This window comes from Henckelia pumila, chromosome 3 (assembly GCF_033568475.1).
Source record: "Henckelia pumila isolate YLH828 chromosome 3, ASM3356847v2, whole genome shotgun sequence".
Taxonomy (NCBI): Eukaryota; Viridiplantae; Streptophyta; class Magnoliopsida; order Lamiales; family Gesneriaceae; genus Henckelia; species Henckelia pumila.
The window spans coordinates 154628775-154649831 of record NC_133122.1 but is presented as its reverse complement, the minus strand read 5'-3'; positions in this window follow the sequence as shown (position 1 = coordinate 154649831).

Here is a 21057-nt window from a genome sequence, read left to right as displayed (position 1 = left end):
GAATCTGTTCCCTCAGACACCGAAGTTTCCTCGTGTAGTTAATGGGTGACGATACCTTCTTCGGTTTTCTTCATTTTCCACGGTGCTGCTAAACAGATGAAGAAGGATGAGAGGAGATTTAGGTTTACGCACTGAAATGAGTCGTGGTTTTTAATATTTATAGTGAAGGGGTAATTTGGTAAAAAAGCAAATTAATCCAACAGGACAAAAAGAATCCACGGTAGAAGTGAAAGATTCATTCTCAAGGTGCTACAATAGAATTTTATCAATCCATCTCCTTATCTGGGCTACCAAATTGAGTCAAACGAGATATTACAAAACAATCCATGGGTAATCAATCTTATCAAACGGGCCCTAAGAGTTGTCTCAAACTGTCGAGAAGTTGTCCCATGGTAGAAGCTGGAACAATGCAAAAACAAAATGTAATCGAGACTAGAGTTGGACTTTGTATTCTTAAGACAACTTTCCCCCACACGAAGTTAAGGGCGGAGATCTGTGGTGTTCCGGGTGACCCAATATTTTTCTTTTATTTTTTATGTATTAAATTTATTCTAATTTTCTAATAGCCCAGTGATGCTCAATTTTAAAAATAAAAGGATGCCAACTCAACCCATAAAATGAGATCATGACTTAGAAAATTTTAGCTCGAGTATAAATAAAAACCTGACCCCGTCATTGCACATTGTGCTTATGGATCTCAGCTATCGTATCCCAATTATGAAGATTTTAATTTTGTAAGAACACTCTAAATTACAAAATCGAACAAACTTTTAAATGTTTTTCGAATCTTCTTTATAAAGAACGAAATTTATATATTGAACAAAACTATGTTTAATTTTGAGTTTCTAACAATCTAAAAATCATTCAATTATGATGTAAGAGTCTATATATTTCTCTAAGGATTGAAGTGGCCTTTTAACACTATTATATGTAATCTTAGGGTTGAGATTTAATTTGATCCATCATATTTGGAACTACTAACGGTTTCGATCACACTCCATTTGGCTGGTTATTGCATCTATTTTGAATTGGACGATTTGGATATATCTCATATCTTCAGGATGGTCATGCTCATAAGTCATATTCTCTGGATGCAACCGTAGTCTATCGGATCTCTACTACTTGCACTGATCTAACGGTCCAGATTTCATCTCTTTGATCTAGATCAATCTAGCCCATTTGATCATTATGCAATGGTTATGATCGCACCCACTCTCGACTCATCACATTCTTTTATTGCGAAACTCTAGATATAGATCAATCTAGCATGACATGACTTGAACTTAAGTAATTATTGATATACAAAAAATTATATATATATATATATATATATATATATATATATATTAATATTAATATAATATATATAATGTATGAACCCTTTAAAATAACGATATTGATCAAAATGATGGATGGATAAAATAGTAGTACTCCTTCTTTTATATGTTCAATAAAGTCCTTACATGCACATTTCCATACATACATTAAATGATTTTAATCATTAACTTTAAATAATTATTTTTTCATTCACACAAATCGGTTTTGAGGAAATTAGAATTTCAAAAACATCTACTCAAAATGCATATTCTAATTTTTCGAGCTGGCATGCTCGCGCGAATAGTTTTTAGGTATAGTATAGTGTATATATATATATATATATATAGAACATTAAATAAATTAAATAATTACTAATTATTCAATCAAATATTTGTGTTCAAATTCAACTAAAAACATATAATTTTTTTAAGATGAAATAAAATTCATTATCCACCAGATATGTCTAACCTTACAAGATGACCAATGCACAAAGGACTAAAATCAAAATATTCAGAAGTAATGAACTGGCTTCTCGAAATCAATGTTGCACAGTTACATTCTCATATGAGACTTGATATCAGCGACAATAGGCGTTCCATTCACAAAGCCTTAACCACGTTGATGGTATCCATTGACTGCAAATTCAATAATAATATTGGAGTCATTTTTTCAAAAAGAAATTCGTGCTAGCCCTCTCCATATGAGTTATCCCTAGTTCCTACATGCTAATATTATTTTGATTATTTTTTAATTGGAGTGAGAAAGTACATGCATGTAGAATATATAGTTTAAATTAATTTTAAGAATCAGTCTCACATTTTGCAGCGGATGTATAAAAAATTAAGTTTTTTTATTTTTGGATAATGTGTAATGGCGTAGCCAGGATTTTGATTTTATCCGAGCTAAAAATTAAAATTTTTTTTGTCAAAAACAAAATAATACATAGCAATTAAAATTGTAACCCAGGCTATAATTCTTTTTTTTTTTTTTCAAAAACAAAATAATGCATATATAGCAATTAAAATTGTAAGATACATGTTCATGGTAATTTCAAAATCTTCTAACTTACACGATCTTCAATAACTTTTTTAAACTCGTAAAATTTGAAAACATTTGACAATATATATAATATTTTATTTATTAATCATCCTTTAATATTGTTTTCCTTATTTATCTCTTTATTTGACATTAAACTATTAAAAACAAACATATTGAAATAATAGAATCAAAGTAAATATTAATATAAGAGAATGAGAATATCACTGACCGTATGTAAATATTAACTATTACAAACTAAAAATACAAAGGAATATTAATTTGCCCAAGGCTTGTTAGTGGCACCAATTTCCCACAATTGGGAGAGGTCTTGAACCTATCAAAAAAAACAAAGGAATTATATTAATTTATAGTTTAAAAAATAAAATGAATTTTCTTTTACTATTCAAAAATCATATGTAAATCCTAATCTATAATTAATCTCCAATTTACAACAATAATTAACACAAATAATAAACGAAACAAAATGGGAAAAAAAAACTGGAGTAAACTTAATATAAACAAAATAACATTCACTGTGCGTGTCATGGTATTCGATTTCTTATTTTGTAATTTTCACTCATGCATATTTATTTTTGATCCAATTGTCGCTCGTTTTTCTTTAGGTTTTAATTGTTTGCTAATTTTCTTAGCCCTCTGTTTTTATGAGTCGAGTTCGAATCATTTTATTTTAGAAATTGGATGCCCGGACTACTAAAAATTTGGCACTAAACTCAATATACAAAAAATTAAAAATAAATGAAGATTACTCGGGCTATAGCCCAGGTGGAGCTCAATGTGGCTCCGCCCTTGATAATGTAGAAGCTTATAGTCACTATCTTTCGATCATTATTGAGTAAATTTATGAGCTAGCACATTAGTATGCAAACCACATGATTCATGTAAACTGGACCGAATAAGCCCGACAAAATTCTACAATCAATAGTTTAAAAGGTTTTCATGAAATTTTAGATTATAACAACGTAGTTTGAGTTGGCCATGCCGTACTCACAAAACATTTAAGTTGGACCGAAATTGGATGATAGTGAAGGTGAACATAGTATGGTACATCTATTGTGAGATGATTTTATGGGTCTATATTCGTGATACGAGTCAATCTCAATTATATCTATAATGAAAAAAATATTTTTGATATAAAAAATTAATTTTTTTTTACAAATCAAGTCAAATACGTCTCACAAAATTAACTTTGAAAACATCTCTTATAAGTTTTTGTGATATATTATTTATGTACGGCTATTGTGAAATTTCTTAGAAGTAGTACATGCCAAGATTCAAGGAATATCAGATGAATACGGCAGTTACGTTGCTCTCAAGGTATCTCGAAACATTTTCCAAATCAGTTAGGAAATTGATTTGTCCAATATACATTTATGATTCTGATTTTGATATTTTGATGATATTCAAATTTTATTTTGATATTTTTGTGATATTCAATTTTTTTTTATTTTTAAAAAAAATGGTTGACTCCTGTTGGGCTTTGGCCCAACTTATTATATTACCAAGCCCACTTTGAAGCCTTGTATTAATTCCCCTTTTCTTCCCTAATCTGATAGAAGCGTGCGCCTCCTTCTGAGCGCCTCCCTCTTCTCTCAGCTGTTCGTTCCATTTTCTGCCTCTGTGTGAGACTGTCGATTTGAGATGGCTTTGTACGTCTTCTTCTCTTTTGCTTTGTGCTCAGCTCCTTTTCTCCTTATTGCTTCTGTGTGAGGCTTTGGTGTAAGTGAGGGGAAGTGTGGTGCGTGGGGAGGAGGCCGAGATATGAATAGGATTGAAGGGGCGAGAGAGTGAGGTGGCCGGGCTTAGTGTTGCTGCCCTTTCTCGTCCTCGTTTCTGTGTGATGCTTTTTTGTGAGGCGGCTGCTGGGAGAGAGGCGTGTAGTTGGGTTGAAGGGTTGAAGGCAGTAAGCGTGAGTTGGGTTGGGAAGAACCTTTGTGGTCTTCGCCGTGATTGCCGGTGGATTGGAGAGTCGTAGCGTCTGAGCCTTTTAATCCCTTGTGTTAACTTACGTATTATTGTTGGTTCGGTTTCCCTGTTGTGTTTGGTGTTTTTTCAGGTGAAACCCAAACGAGAACGGCAGCGGCCGGATCGATTGATGATTTCTCAACAACTCCAAAAGAATTTTCGCATGAGTCAAATGCTCATTGACACATACATTGTGATATTCAAATAGTTATTATGTTTATAAATGGACTAGATTAATAGTTCCCTCTGGAAATCAAAATGTCCGGTATCTTATATATTTTCAATTTAGTTCGTTATATATTTTTGCTTCTTTTTTTTTAAAATTGTTTTTGACGTTTTCTCTTGGTAATTGATATAGTGTTGGCGAGATTCTCACATTACACCAACTTGTCTTGTGTAACGTAAGAATTTCCATGAAAAAAATACTAATATTAAAGGACCAAATTCTCCAAAATGAAAACAAAACAAAAACTCAATGTTGACTACTAGGCAACGGTTAAAATTGTTGTTAAACAAAAAGATTTAAAAAAAATCAATTTTTCATGGCTCTGTAAGACGAATTTCTTTGGAACCTTCTGGTGTCGACAAATTTGACACCTTTTGTTGCTGGAAGTTTAGAATCTGATCAATCTTGCATTTACATTGGCTATACTATAGATGTGATCGAAAATGAGTATTGGACGATTGGTCGAGGTAAACATTCTTCCCAAGTTATTGGTAGCTAAAATATTACTTAAATAGGAAACAAACCCTCTTCTTCAAAAATAAATAAATAAATAAATAAATAAATAGGAAACCCTCTCTTTACATCTTTTGATGAATTTATATAAAAAAAGTAATTCTTGCTGAAAGAAACGTTGTGCCTCTAGAGATACAAGACAACTATAGAAAGTACATGGAATGATGAAACGTCCGGATTAATTTTAATTAATTAATTTCATTAAAATGTAATAAAATATGCGATGTCTCGCTTCCGTAAATCATAATCTCGTGAGCTTGCATGATAGGGACGACAAAGACTTTAATTTTGAACGATAGGTGTCGCGATCAGAGATTTAAATATTTTTTTTATAAAAAAAATTAGAAATTGAAACATAAATTTCTTTTGTTATATATTTATTCTATAAGATAAGATAAAAGAAATTATAATTATGCCCTTCTACGCCATTTGGTTTTATTTTTGACAGGTAAAACTCGTAAATTTTATTGATGACTAGTGATGTGAAAGTGGACTAAGAACAATCAAATTATGCTAAGAAGTAGACTACATCGCTAGCCGTTCTCCTAACATGAAAAAAAGATGTGCTAGCTAAATAAGAAGATACAATAATTTGGTGAAAAACTCTATCTCAAGCTACTCGAAGACCTTTTCTGATTGCTATTAGTTCCCCAACTACTACGGTATCTAGCATCGCTGTTACCCGACCGTATTCAGACACTATTTGACCCTCATGGTTGCGAAAAACGCCCCCATACATCATACTGATTGGTCATCTCGTGAAAGCTTTCATCCACATAAAGACGAATATGACCCTCTGTCAGGACTTTCCAGGATGATGGCGAAGTGCTCAAAGTCACAGAACGGGTGATGGAACAATCTTTCATAGCCTGACGGTAGTCCTCAAAGAAAGCAGAAGAACTAACAGATTGAGGATTTAAATTCCCAGTTACCATTATCATGCACTGCCCTACATCTAGCGCCCCAAACCAGCCATACCTGACATACAAATTCCTCTAATTCAGCTCTATTAGTTTGAGTCATCAGCCACAAATATTGTAGTGACCCGAGTTTTATTTACATGTTTAAACCGGTAAAACATGACTAAGCACTGGTAGAAAAATGGCCTAAGACTTCGGTTAATAACCGAAGTCGTAGGACTTTTATTTACCAAAGTAGTGTCACGTAAAGTAATAGGGTATGTTTTTACTTCGTTGAATCGCCGAAGTCTTATACGAAAAATTACCGAAGTCTTTGGTCATTTTTTGGAGGCAGAATTGGACCGATGCCGAAGTAAAAACATATATTTTACTTCGCTCATTTCATAATTGACGAAGTCAAAAATATACTTATACTTCGGTAGTTAATGATTTTAATGAAGTAAAAACTATGATTATACTTCGGTGTTTATACGAAGTTAATTCGATCTTTTACTTCGCTTATTAAGGAATTACTGAAGCCATAGAATATCTTTTACTTCATCAATTTTGTTAGCGGACGAAGTGATATAATATCTTTTACTTCGTTAATTTCATATATTACCGTAGTAAAATGCTTTCTTATACTTCGTCTATTAATGAAATTGCTGAAGTAATAGAATATGTTTTACCTCGATATTTTTATTAAAATACGAAGTAGAAGATAACGATTTACTTCGTTTATTCTAAAATTGCCGAAGCAATAGAACACATTTTATAAATTAAAATTTAGATACAATAATGCCATAAATATATTTTTGAAACTTAAAAATACACTAATAATTAATAAATCCATCCCAAAACGACACATGCATAAATCAACAAGTACTCTATCCACCGAAATAACCCGAAATTATATGCACATATCCACACATGTTTTATCAAAACTATACGTGTACACATCCACACGTATTTCCTCAAAAAAAAATATTATCCCAATTTCAAATGACATATTCAACCACCTAAACATGTACACATCCACACGTATTTCCTCAAAACAAAGTATTATCCCAATTTGAAATAACATATTCAACCACCTACATGCGAGTAGACGAATTCACTCCATTCACTTCTAACTTCATCAAATTGTTCTTGACTGTACGCCTTATTCTTGACGCATCCTGCAAACTAAAATTCAAAAAAAGATAGGAATGTCACGGTAAACCAACAAGGCAACTAGTTGCAAACTGAAATCCAAAACAAAGAATAAGCAACCTATTTGGTATGCATGCTGACATGTATGATCAGCTTAATTGTTATGGGTTTTAAAACTTGCCACAAAAAGTGTTATTCAATAATACCTTCGCTGCCAAGATCAGTTCTCAACAAAAAATTTATCAAACCAAGCCAAGCCAAGCCAAATACAATCCATACACTGTTGAAATTAATTGATTATATTGACACTTTAAAATAGATTTGTTCAAAACATAAACAGATTCTTAGCAGATTGTGTTAGCATGCTGACACTTTAAAATAGATTTTTTCAATCCATATGCATGCTGAAACTGTTGTTCAAGATCCTCTTTGCTGCCAAGATCGATTCTTAGCAGATTGTGTTAGCATATGATTCCCAATTTATCAAGCCAAGCCAAAAATAAAATGTAAAAGCATGCAAGTGCATTGAAGCCTAGGCTCAAGAGACCAGGCAAGGGAGGGCTTGAGACACAGCAAACTACCGCTCGATCCTTTAGCACATGTGATTCAGAAGCTATAGTGCTGAAACCATCACTAACAGAAGCTATAGTGCTGAAAAACCATCACTAACAGAAGCACTAACAGAAGCACATGTGATTCCTTTTGCCATATGGTAATAAAAACCATCACTAATAGATTGCTAACGTTATGCTTAATTGGCAAGCGTATTTTGAAATAAAGCAGAGCATAAATTAAAATTTGAAACTTACCATCGTTTCCACCCGTAGAACTTCACATTCAACTATTTCCTTCATATACCTCATCACATAATATCCACATTCAACACCATCACTTTGTTTCAGATTTCCCTATAATAAAATTGAAACTCAATTGCATCAATCACAATCCAAATAATATTTCCCTATCAATTAATGTCATTCATACGTAAGCACACCACATACCGTCAGTTGTTTAAAACCTGGCCATTTAGGAATACCCCTCGATGCATTGTACAGCTTGACCCCACTACATTTAAAAAGTAACAAGTTATTTTTTTTCATATGTATAAGTGACTGCATATATAATATACTACCTACTTCATCACTATCTTTTTCCATGCATCGTCTCGGCATCTATTTGTTGTAGAGTCCAACAAATATATCATATTTTCAGCTACATTGACGATGGTCAAGATCCAATGGTACCTAAAAAAATGTGATGTTGAAAGAATAACTTGCGAGTTTAGAAACAACATAAAATAATTGACTAGTATCCATTATATATTTATAAAGAACTAAAATCATACCCAGTGTTGTATGGGATGAGGCATACGCTTTTTCTACAAACCGCTTCCAACTGGTTAGAGATATGTTGTGACAAGTGACTGCCATCGCTGTCAAGTGGGCATGTAGGTAAGTGTCCAGGATCCACAAATGAAATGCAATCTGTACGGTCTTCTTCCTTCAAATATTTGTAGAGGTGACTGCACTCAATATTACATACATGGGTGAAAAATTTATCATAGAATGGAAACAAACCAAACAAAATATTAAATATGCAAACAAAAAAATTAAGTGCAACATAACATACCCCATATAAACCAAAATCTGTCTCGCACCTATCTCCCTCATCTCCATAAATGAAACGATATCTTCTCTAATCAACCGTAGGCTTTGATAACGTCCAAACATAGATTCCTCAAACTCTATGTGAATGTTGTCATCTTCGCCCATCAATCTAACAACATATGAGTAGATTTACTTGCAAGCCATGGGTAACTTTTTTTCAATCTCCATGAATATTTCACGCTGTCCAGCAACATCCATAATTGCAAATGGTTGAGGTTTCTCTTTCTACAATTTAGAATATTCGTACAATTTATAATAAAGTAAAATATTATCCAAGAAACATATATGACAATTGCTAACATATAATTCAATAAAGCTTTTAAAATACCTTTGTCCTTGGAAAAATTACCAACACTTTTGGCCAACCAACGATGGCTCCAAGTGAATCCTTCATGACTATTGGTCCACAATTCATTGGGATTGGAAGCTCTGCTGCTTCATCTAGGACAACGTCAATCAACACCTTGAAGTTCTCTTCCCCAAGTGGAAGATCTTGAATCGTAACAATTGGACCTCCACTTGATACTATTGTGCCATATGCCACCACATCTCCACGTGTTTTCACGACAAGGTGGCATTTTTTCCCCTTAAAAAACAATAAATTATCATATATACATATATAATTCAAGAACCGGAAAACTTGGTACACCCACGGTTTTGGCCAACCAAAGTGGTCGACTGATTCATCTGGTACTGCACTAACAGCTACCAAGTAAGCCATGGCCAACATGCAGATTATGGTTGAGGGAGTTAGGGATGATGCAGGCCTTATATAGTGATATATGACATGCACTTATTATTGAAACTGACTTCAATTATTTAAGCTAATGGAAATAAAACAAGCTGGCTATGTAACCTTCCAGTCAACTAAACATCCAAATTTGAATTTCAGCCAGCGCTTGGGGAAATAAAACAGGCGAGCTATGTAACCTTTCCCACACACGCACTGTTATATATATATATATATATATATATATATATGTATTATTTTATCAGTCCTTTGGCTTAAAGTCATTATCAATGATCTATGAATTGGTCCTCAAATAATCTATACCAAATTTAAATTCATGTGAAATCGAGTAATAAATAACCTTCATGTCTGGAGGGCCGCATTCATAAAAACCTTCAAAATCATCAGACAGCTTTGGGTTCAGATTTTTGGATGCATTTGGGCCCTGAATTTCGGATGACTTGTTTGATGCTACCATCTCAGAAGCTCGATCGGTGATGATTGGCATAACAGCAGCAAGCTGCGCCTTCAATTTCTCCAACTCCTCCTTCAAAAGTTTAGTCTCTTCCAACTGTTTTTGGGAGATTTCCATCGTAGTTGTAGGGACTGATTCCCTTTTCTTTCTAGGAGTTTTAAAGAAAACTTGAGGTGTTACAAATCCGCCGACACCTCGAACCCTCCCATAATGTTCCTGGCTTCCTAATGCAATGGTTAGGACATCATTCATTCCAGAAACTTTGAACTCTCCACTCTCCTTCTTTTCCAACAAGTCATCCTACATTTATAAACATAAAAAATCAATCCAAGAGATATATATATAAAGGAATTATGGAAATCGATAAAGTTAAAAATTTACAATTTTTGCAGCGATTTCTGATGTCTCTGTATTTGTAATTTTTTCAGCTTTGTCTTCCCGAGCTTTGCGCCAAAGAATTGATCTGTCAACTTCTTCATCTTTGGCAATTATATTTTTTTCCTTCTGCAATTCAAAAATTCAGAATCTTAACTGAAGGGCTATCAAAATATTTTCAAAAACAACATAGAGGAGAATTATGGACACCAAATGTGATTAAAAGATAAATATATACAAGTACGTATATTCAAAAAAATAAGACAGTGTATTATACACAAAAAAATGACAATCGAATGACTCAAAGCTTACCAGCTCAGCCTCCAAGCCAATGTAACCTTTTCGAGACAGTCTATGGTGATATTTACAATGCTTGGTCCGGTCTTTTTGCTTTTCATGAGTAATCTATATCAGAATTTACTTCAGTTAAGTACGGAAATTAGTCATTATTAAAATAAACATGGAAATTCTTAAAGTACCTCCCATGATGGATGTAGTCTGGCATCCACAAAAGCCTTCCAATCTGCTACTAGTAGCTGATATTGACTTGGTGGAGAAATCAACGTTTCAGGATTATGTCTGTTGGGCCAGACATATCTACTAGTCAATTTGTTTTTAAAATCTCTCCATTTTTGAGCTGCTGAACTCATCACAGCTGACTGGCTTTGTGGCGCTACTTCAAAGACATTCTGAAAATAAAATATGTTAGTTGAATGATTGAATCGAATGGATTCAATCCCATAAAGAAAATTTATGTGTATAGACAAGAAAACAGTCAATCTATAGAGTAATACAACAATGAACCAATTAATGTTCATATTTATTATGTTTGGAACGATATCTCTTCCCAAACCTTCTGTTTTATGTTTTCTGGAACATCAGGCCAAGACTTTATATTGATTGGCACCATGGATCTAGCGATGGAGCCAATGTATGATTGAAGTGCCCTCCCATTTGCGTTGTATGTTGACCGCCCCAAGTCATCATAGTCAATCTTTGATTTTTTTCCCCATCTTGCAGCAGCAGTTTGCTTAGCCATCATTGTACGACCTCGCTTGTTCTTTTGCACATCTACTTGTTCTTCTCCATTAGTAAGTGCATGTGGCTCTGCATCTTCACGAGTCTTACCAACACTTAATCCATGCATCTCCTCAATTGCAGCTTTATTTTTCTGCCTTCTCTTACTCATTATATGTGTTGTCCACTGCATAAAAATATTCAAACCACTATTAACATATAATGATAACATAAATATAAACATAAACATGATAAATAATAACAAAAGACATAATAACATATACATAAACATAAGGAAGGGACAGGAGAGTTCATAACATAAACATTAATAATAACAATAATAAAACTAATAAAAGTTCATAACATAAATTTTTGAAGTACATAGAGTGTCTTTACTCATACATAACAAAAAATGATATAAAAGTGCAAAACATCATTTTTTCTGTTTGCTTCCCAGACACCCTCGTGTTCTGTTCTAAAGTATCTTCCATGAACGGGAATTTCATGAGTAACAACATTGTCAATTGGTCGGGTCTCGGGAATATTAGTCGAACAATCATCCTCCCCCTCATAACACCTATTTGGCACTGGGAGCACAATAGACCATCCTTTTCTTGCTGGGTCATCAATATAAAAGACTTGTTTGACTTGACTTGCAAGGACAAATTCATCATTCTTGTGCCCTCTTTTGTTCAAATTGACCAAGGTGAAGCCACATTCGTCGTTGTTTATTACTCCTTTGTCATTCGCAACCCAAGCACACTTGAAAAGTGGAACTTGAAATTGATGATAGTCCAACTCCCATATTTCTTCAATCACTCCATAGAAAGACACATCAGCCATCAAAGGATTTTTATCTTTTGCACTACTAACAAGCACGGTGTTTGCAACTAGAGAAACCCCACTGTTTTGGCAAACTCTCTCATCATCTCGCGCCTTTGTCTGGTATAAATTGCTATTTACCACATAACTACTATACTTGATGACTTGAGAGCGTGGTCCATGAGCCAACCATGTCAATGTCGATGTCGTTCCACCATTGCGGCTGTTTATTTCAGCAGCCACCTGAAATTTATTTAATTTGAACGAGTGATTAAAATAGTAGATGCAACTTACCGCAAAATGCTTCAAAAAATATTTATTCATCCACCCAACCTTTGCACGAAACCAGTCAATGAACCTCTTATTGTGGGAATCTTGTATCCATCTTTCATCTTTCTCTTTTTTCGGAAATATCGATTTCAGAAAGGTCTTGTGTTCACTGTGGAAATATTTTTCCATTAATTTTTAAAAGACAGCAGATATTGACAGATAAAAAAAGTGCAGAACTAAGTATTAATGCAATAACTTACATTATGTAGGGAAATACTTGTCCAGTATTTTCCAGCACAGTCAAATGTGCTTGTAGCATATCACTTTGTCGCACTGTCATTGGTGTGTTACATGCTAAGAAGCCAGGAACGTTTGAATTGGGGTCTCGGATTGATTGAGGTATCCCAACAGGATCAACTCCATTGAGGTATTCAGAACAAAACTCAATTGCTTCTTCTGCTGAATATCTCTGAACAATGCAACCTTCAGGATGTTTTCGACTGCCTACATAACTCTTAAACACTTTCATGCATCTTTTGAATGGATACATCCACCGGAAGCAAACAGGTCCACATAATCGGACTTCTCGAACAAGATGGTCTGTTAAGTGCACCATAACATCAAAGAAAGAAGGGGGAAAATACTGCTCCAATAAGCAGAGCGTAACAACCAAGTCAGATTGCAGCTTATCTAACTTGGCTACATCTATAACCTTACTACAAATATCTTTGAAGAAGAAGCATAATCTTATTATTGCATATCTAACATGTTTTGGCAGCGCATCACGTATGAGTATTGGCAGGAAATGCTGCATTAGAACATGACAATCATGAGATTTCAAGCCAGACAACTTCAGCTCAGACATGAACACAAGATTCTTCATGTTCGATGAGTAACCTTCTGGAACTTTTATATCCATTAATGACTGGCACACTTGTAACTTCTCTTTTTTTGTGAATGAGCATGAACTAGGAGGAAGATATGTTTTTTTCTCACCAAATTTAGGTCTCAATTCAGGCCTAACTCCCATTTGAAGCATGTCCAACCTAGCTGCCACATTGTCCTTAGTTTTTCCTTTAACATTCATCAAAGTATTAATGAGGGATTCAAAAACATTCTTCTCGATGTGCATCACATCGAGACAATGTCTAACATGTAGGTGTTTCCAATAAGGAAGATTGAAAAAAATTGAATTCTTCTTCCAACATTTTCTGAAATCTGTTGCTCCTAAATCCTTTTCCTCTGTACTGCCTTCCACATTATTCTCCTTCTCCTTCTTTCTCTTTTTACCTTTCACACTGATCTTCTTTCCAAACTCACACTTTATGTTCGAAAGCTTGTCATATAACATAACCCCAGATAATGGTGTAGGTGTTTCTCCATGTTCTTCTACGCCATTGAACTCCTTAGTTTGCCTCCGATAGGGATGAAACCGTGGTAAGAATCGTCTATGACCAAAAAATGACATTTTCCTCCCATTTTCCAAATGCTTTGCATAAGTATTTTCTCCGCATACTGGACATGCAAAATAACCATGTGTAGTACATCCACTAAGGTTACCATAGGCAGGAAAGTCATTGATGGTCCATAATAAAACTGCTTTAAGAGTTAAAAACTGTTTTCGATAAGCATCATAGACACCATCAACTCCTTCCCACAATCGTTGAAAATCTTCAACTAGCATATCAAGGTAGACATCTATATCGTTACCTGGCTGTTTAGGTCCAGAAATGAGCATAGTTAACATGATGAATTTCCTCTTCATGCACATGTTTGGAGGCAGATTATATGTGGCCAACATGACTGGCCAGCTGCTGTACCGACTACTAAGGTTGCTATGAGGATAAATGCCATCAGCTGCAAGTGCTAAGCGAAGATTTCTTGGCTCACTTTCAAAGTCGGGCCACATATGATCAACCAACCTCCAAGATGGTGAATCAGATGGATGACGTAACTGACCAGCAACTCTTGTGGTTTCTTTATGCCAAGTTAAATTTTTTGAGGTCTCTAAAGATTTATACATACGTTTGAATCTTGGTATGGGGGGAAAATACCACATCACCTTGGCAGGAACACCTTTCTTCTCAATGTTCTTCTTGGTTAGCTTCCAATGCGACAAGCCACATTTAGGGCAGCTTACACAATCTTTATATTGTTTTCTATAAAGGATGCAATCATTGGAACAAGCATGGATCTTTTCATGACTCAACGACAAACAACTCAATGTCTTTTTTGCATCATACGTTGAGGATGGCAGATTGTGATTATCTGGTAGCATATCCCCAAAATCTGTTAATAGATCTGAAAATAGAGCATCACTCATCCCATGCCTTGCTTTGGTATTGTACAGTTTCACTAGTGCACTCAACTTTGTGTAACGCTTACATCCATTGTACAATGGTTTCTCTGCGTCCTCCAAAAACTTCACAAATGCTTCTGGATTTTTTGTGTAGTTCTCGTATGCTGCCTCACACATATTAGTTGTTTCAAAGTCTTTGGGATAATCATCAGTTGGATCCTGGTTGGTACTCCAATTTACTCTATCATTTTTGGCAGACTCGCCATGCCAAATCCAATTGACATAATTTTTACTAAAATCATGAAAAAAAAGATGTTCTCGAATGGACGTAACCGGTCCTTTTTTCAGATTTATACATTTGCAACAAGGACAATGAATTAAATTGGGGTCAACATGGATATTTTGCAAACAACTGTTGATGAACTGTTCAACACCCTCCTCATACTGTTTAGATCTTCTATCCGAGCGAATCCAAGATTTATCCATAATTCACAACTTATCTTCAACAAACAATTAAATTTATGAAATTTATATATAATAACATATACTAAAAGATTAATATACAAGAATCATGAATGATTTTCACTTCAAGCACTAGTTACTTGGTTTTTAAAACCAAATGGATTTTTTTAAAAATGGATGGCTTACAACCACCTCTATAGCGCAAAACATCAATGTGACTCCAAAAATCAATGCTAATTTTAGGAATATTTCCAGAAAACAATTTTAAATTCAAATATGATTGAGCCAAGCTCAAATACAGGAAACTGTTTTCAAAATCAAGAATGAATACTTTTGGTTGCAAAGTAGAAACTGAAAATTAATTTTACTAGTGAACATAAAAAAAAAATATAATATGCAAAATATTAATTTGTCAAGGGAATAACATGTCATATTGAGTAAACCTACGTTTTACAAGGGAAAGTTGCATCTTTTTTAAATCAAGTAAGTTAATAGGAGAAAATTAAATACTGTACGACACAAGTTGAATCAGCAAAACAGAATAAGTACTGTTTGTATGTGTAAGGAGAGGGGAAATAATAAATACTTGTCAAATTTTTGTTGAAGCAACAAAAGCTATAGTGCTGGAAAACCAAAAAAAAAAAAACCAGATGGAGTGGTAACTATCAGAACAGTAGATTGTTTAGCAAAGAAAGCAACATAAAATAATTTACTAGCATTATATTGTGGAATGATTCAGGCATGTCCCAGTGCTGGGATCCAACACTCCAAAGACCAAACGAATTGATAGGTAACTTTTTTTCAGTGTTTCCTAGATTCAGACTGTCATGTACTCAGTATCACTTTCCCATTCTATTTTGCATCAAACCCTTACACGTTACTTAACTTGTCCCCAAGCCCCTACATGAAAACTCTCTAACCAAAGACCAAAGCTGCTTCTAACCACAATGGCATAAAATAGAATAGAATAGAATAGAAAAGAATAGAATAGGTGGCTTTACTTTACTTCCTATCATGACAAGATGTTATAACCATAGAAACAAGTATGGATAATTAGCACTTCCAATGCCCCCTGGAGACACACACGACTCACCCGATCGTCAAGAATTTATACTAATTAGGCACAAATTTATAATGCATGCCGTTCAATCTCTAAAATATTTTAATCAAGACGAAATTAATGATGGCTAATACTTGAGTTGAATGAATCAATAGAGAAGTATTTTGTTACATTTGGAAAATGTGTTATCCATTCGGGGATTTCAAACAAGTTAACCAAATGCGGCTACTATCATACATACCCAGCACATTCAACTATGAAACCAAAACCAAGACCTAAGAGTATGAGATGAGCCAAAAGAAGGGAGACAGGAAGAGGGAAGTGGCAAGAATAAGTGAATGAAAGCAAAACAATAAAACATTGAAAACCAACTAGTAACGCAAGTTCAGATAAAACAAGACACACAAGAAAGTTGAAGATACAAAGGGAAATAGGAGAAAAAGGGGACTTCTTTAAATGAAAAGGGATCGATCATCAACCTTTTCTGATATTCTAAATTTGCTTTTGACTAACAAAGCCTGTAAAGATGCATAATGCAGTTCCGAAGCTATCGAACTATATAGTAGACCCAACAGTAACGCTGAAAAAGCAGGAAAAATAAAAGCAAGAGAGGCCACACTACACACCAAAAAGAGGTTCAAAAGGAGGCCATCATCACATTCTACGCACAACACTGCCACTCTATAACCCAACCAAAAAGGAGGAAACATCAAGAAAAAAACTTGCTCCATTTAAATTTTCATTTTTTTTAAAGGTTAAGAAACAATAAAACAAGGAAATAAGAGGCAAAGATTGACACTTGAAGACCAGAAAACGGAACTCAAAATGCAGCAGCATATGCATTCCACTTTACCTAAATTGAAACAAAAATAGAGAGATTCAGACCTTTTGCTTTCGAAATAGGGCGTTGGCGTCGGTTCCCGGCGGTGGTTGATGGTGGGCGGCTGAAGAAGAAAGGGATCGACCACCTAGGTTTTCTTTCCCACGACGAAGAAGAAAGGGGATCAGATCGAGTTTTGTTTTTTCACAAGTGTTGAAAAAGTTAGTGTTGGAGAACGGCGATCAGATCAATCAGAATTGATACCCGGTGCAGCGGAAGTTTAAAAATTTTATATGGAATGATTCCATAATAGGTATCAAAAATTTACGATTAAATTGTGCGTGTAAAAATTAAATAACAATTATAAATTTTTACCTCCAATCTCGAATCGAGATTATGGAAACCAACAGATTACTCTGCTCTTGTTGTATATCCCAGGAACTGATGGATGAACTGTTCTTCAATCAGGTCCACGAACAGAGATTTAATCCCTCTGATAGATTGCACTAGAAAATCTATCAGAAGTTTCTACGAAGAGAATTAACGAATTTGATCCGTTAAACCAGACTGCAAATTCAAAATTCACAGGCTGGATTTTTCCCGAGCAGAGGGGAGGGGGGCGGCCACTTTAGAGAAAACAAAGCTAGGGTTTTCGAAAAATATTTTGTGACCTCTGTTGTGTAATTTCTGTACTGCAATAACTTATTTATAATGTGGGCTGCTAACAGCTTAGGGCCCATTAGTCATAAGTTCAAGTCTGACAAGCAAAGCCCGCATGTTCAGAAATTAATATAAAATTCATCATGACTCAGATTGATAAACCAATTTCACCAATGTTCACAGAAACCATTTCTGCATCTTTTAGAGTCAAGATAAATTTTCTGAATCCGAATTCAGTGGTTTCCAAAAATGCCCATCCCTATGTCATTTTAGGAAATCTTACTCCTCTACTCTTAAATAAGAAGTCCCACTTCTTTTTTCATTAAATTTAACTCTTTAAATTTAACTATCTCAACGGGGATTAAAAATCCATTATTCTGTGTGACCCTCAATGGTTCAGGGATACAGTTAGCCGTGGGCTCACAACTCCTTGTGACTCGGAACAACCATTTCCGAATTGCCCATCGAATCATGGTAAGAGCGCCTAGCAACATCGCCCCATGATTCCCTAGGTATCACTGATAGTGCCTGCAAGAACCAATAGATCTTGGTTAGCGTACAGTACGGTCCCTTCATCCATATATCCCGATCGAATCAACAACCATTGGTAAATCGAGAGTCGTTCGAGATTCGATAACTATGCAATACATCTTGAAGATCAAATAGTGACATCGCATGTGCTACTAAGAAACCATTTTTTAAAACACATCATGTACTCTGGCCAGAGATTCGTCACACTAATATCTCCTCAGATTGCATAGGATATCCACACTCGCAAGTATGTGGTGAATCCTTGACAACAAAGCATCGACTCCTATATGTGTCGTAACTGTACCCAATCCCGACACCTGATGACCCCAATAGAGTCGGTAAATGAGTCAAAGTACAGTACTAGCATATACAGTCTCAATGATGTTTCAAGTAGTAAGGACTAATGGTGTACAACCAAAACCACGGACTTTATCCACTCGATAAATGATAACCACTTGGAAAGTCCGGATAGGGTAGTTCGATCATTCATCGTATGAATATCCATTTGCATGCTTCGAACATCTCTATGTTCCATACCAATGAAACGTGGTACTCGGCATCGCAAATGCTAGTCTCAATCTCGAGCGATCCTTATCCTTATTCACGGACGGCTCAATCGACTAGGAACGATTTAGAATATACAGTGACTATAAGATGTGTTTCATGATAGACATCCCCATGTTCTACCACATCTTACATACACTATAGTATATTCAAGGTCTTTATCAAAACAACAATAGTATATCACAATATAACAATATGAAGAAAGATAAAGTCATTGCCATTAATAAAAGTGTAAATTATATTAAACAAAATATTGTTTATACAAAGAGTCATCAAAGCCCTTAGCCACAAGTTGGCTCATCGGGTACCCACTCTTTCAATCTCCCACTTGCCCTAAAGCCAACTAGTCATACTACGTAGACCCATTGCTTCGCGATGTTTGTCAAATAATGGTCCTGGCAAGGGCTTAGTAAGTGGATCAGCGATATTGTCTGTAGAGGCCACTCTTTCAACAGTGATGTCTCCTCTTTCCACGATCTCCCGGATGATGTGGTATTTCCTCAGTACATGTTTGGATCTTTGATGAGACCTTAGTTCCTTTGCTTGAGCAATGACACCCGTGTTGTCACAGTACAACGGGACTGGACCAACAACTTCCGGAATAACGCCCAACTCTTGGACGAAATTCCTCATCCAAACGGCCTCTTTAGCAGCAGCTGATGCTGCAATGTATTCTGCCTCAGTGGTGGAATCCGCTGTGGTGTCCTGCTTGGAACTCTTCCAAGAGACAGCACCGCCATTGAGCATGAACACAAATCCAGAGGTTGACTTCGAGTCATCCACGTCACTTTGGAAGCTAGAGTCGGTATAGCCTTCCAATTTTAGTTCTCTTCCTCCATATACCATGAACATATTCTTAGTCCTTTGTAAGTACTTAAGAATGTCCTTCACGGCTTTCTAATGCATTTGACCGTGATTAGCTTGATATCTGCTCGTGGCACTCAGAGCAAATTCTACATCCGGTCTGGTAGATATCATCCCATACATGATACTACCTATGGCTGACGCATATGGTACATGTGTCATTTTCTCTATTTCTTCATCAGTCTTGGGACACATAGACCTGGATAGAGAAACTCCATGACACATAGGTAGATGTCCTCTCTTGGACCCATCCATTGAAAACCGTTTCAATATGGTGTCGATGTAGGTTGCTTGAGTGAGTCCTATCATTCTCTTAGATCTATCTCTATAGATCTGTATCCCTAGAATATAGGATTCCTCACCCAAATCCTTCATCGAGAATCTACCTGATAACCATATCTTTGTTGACTGCAACATCCCTACATCATTCCCAATGAGTAGGATGTCATCAACATAAAGTACTAAGAATGTCACAGCATCCTTAACTACTTTCTTGTACACGCATGGTTCCTCCGGGTTCTTGATGAAACCAAAATCCTTTATTTTTCATCAAATTTCTGGTTCCAACTTCTTGATGCTTGTTTTAGACCATAGATTGATCTCTGAAGCTTGCATACCTTATGCTCGCTTCCCATGGATGTGTATCCCTCAGGCTGCGTCATATAGATCTCTTCCTTAATGTTTCCATTAAGAAATGCAGTCTTCACATCCATTTGCCATATCTCATAGTCATACCAAGCAGCTATGGCAATAAGGATTCTTATGGACTTGAACATTGCAACTGGTGAAAAGGTTTCATCATAGTCAACTCCTTGTCTTTGAGTATAACCTTTCGCCACCAATCGCGCCTTGTAGGTCAATACCTTACCATCAGGCCCAAGCTTTCTCTTGTAGATCCATTTACACCCTATTGGAACAATTCCATCGGGAGGATCTACTAAAGACCAAACTTGATTTGTATGCATCGAATCTATTTCCGACTGCATAGCTTCAAGCCATAAATTTGAATCCGCATCAGAAATTGCTTCTTTGAAGTTTCTTGGATCACATCCAACATCGGGTTCATCTTGATCCCCTTCAAGAAGAAGACCATATCGAATAGGAGGTCTAGAAGTCCTCTCGGATCTTCTAGGTATAGGCGTGTCTATCAATGGTTCCTGAGGTGTAGGATCGTTATTTTGTATTTCGGGTTCTTCTCGAATTTCTTCGAGTTCCATCATCTCGCCTTTATTATCCAATAAGAACTCCTTCTCCAAGAAGGTGGCATTCCTTGAAACAAACACCTTTGTTTCAGCAGGATGATAGAAATAATA